Raw genomic sequence first — 1,007 nt, forward strand, 5'->3', positions numbered from 1 at the left:
TTTTTTTTTTTTTTTTTAATGAATGCTCTGGTTCCTTTTACGGTTGTCAAGTTAAGGTAAAAGTAGAGATTCATCCATCTTCTTAGTCATTAATTCACCCAACAAGTACCAGGTGCTCACTACCTACCAGTCATGGGCACTGTTGGTTCAGTAATGGAATTCTCCATGGAGGAGACTTGGGTTTGATTTCTGGTCAATGCATGTCATGTGCAGCCACCAACTGTCTGTGGAGGCTTGTGTGTTGTTATGATGCTGAACAGAATTCAGCAGAGCTTCCAGATCCAGATGGACTAAGAAGAAAGTCCTGGTGATCTACTTCAGGAAATCAACAAATGAAAACCCTATGGTTCACAATGGTCCAATCTGCATCTGATTATGTGGATGGTGCAGGACTGGGCAGTGTTCCATTGTGCATGGGGTTGCCATGATCCAGGGGTTGACTTGATGGACATCGACAACAACACCAAGTTTTGGAGGCAGTTTGTTGTATAGCAAGAGGACCCCCGATGATGCAGTGGTTAAAGCATTTGGCTGCAAACGTAAAGGTCAGTGGATTGAACCCATCAACCACTCTATGAGAGAAAGATGTGATAGTCTACTTCCATAAACATTACAGCTTGGAAGCCCTAAGGGGCTGTTGTACTTGGTCCTGTAGGGTTGCTATGAGTTGCAACTGCTTTGGTTTTTGGTTTTGGCTACAGAGCAACAGATAAGTAAGGCAATAGTGATAGTAACATATAGTATGAATTAAAAAGAAAATATGATTAATTCTACCTTGCAACCAGGGAATGCTTCAAGGAGGCTATGATGTACATTGTGATAGAGAAACATAAGTTCAGGAGATGGATTCATATATAGCAATAGTTAATACAATGCTGTTAGGCTCCTTTGAGTTGATCTGACTCATGTCGACCCTATGCACAACAGAACAAAACATTGCCTCTTCCTGCTCCATCCTTTCAATCCTTGCTATGCTTGAGCTCATCATTGCAGTCACTGTGTCAATC

This window comes from Orycteropus afer, unplaced genomic scaffold, assembly GCF_000298275.1.
Source record: "Orycteropus afer afer isolate SDZICR_OR568_19922 unplaced genomic scaffold, OryAfe1.0 scaffold00135, whole genome shotgun sequence".
Lineage (NCBI taxonomy): Eukaryota > Metazoa > Chordata > Mammalia > Tubulidentata > Orycteropodidae > Orycteropus > Orycteropus afer.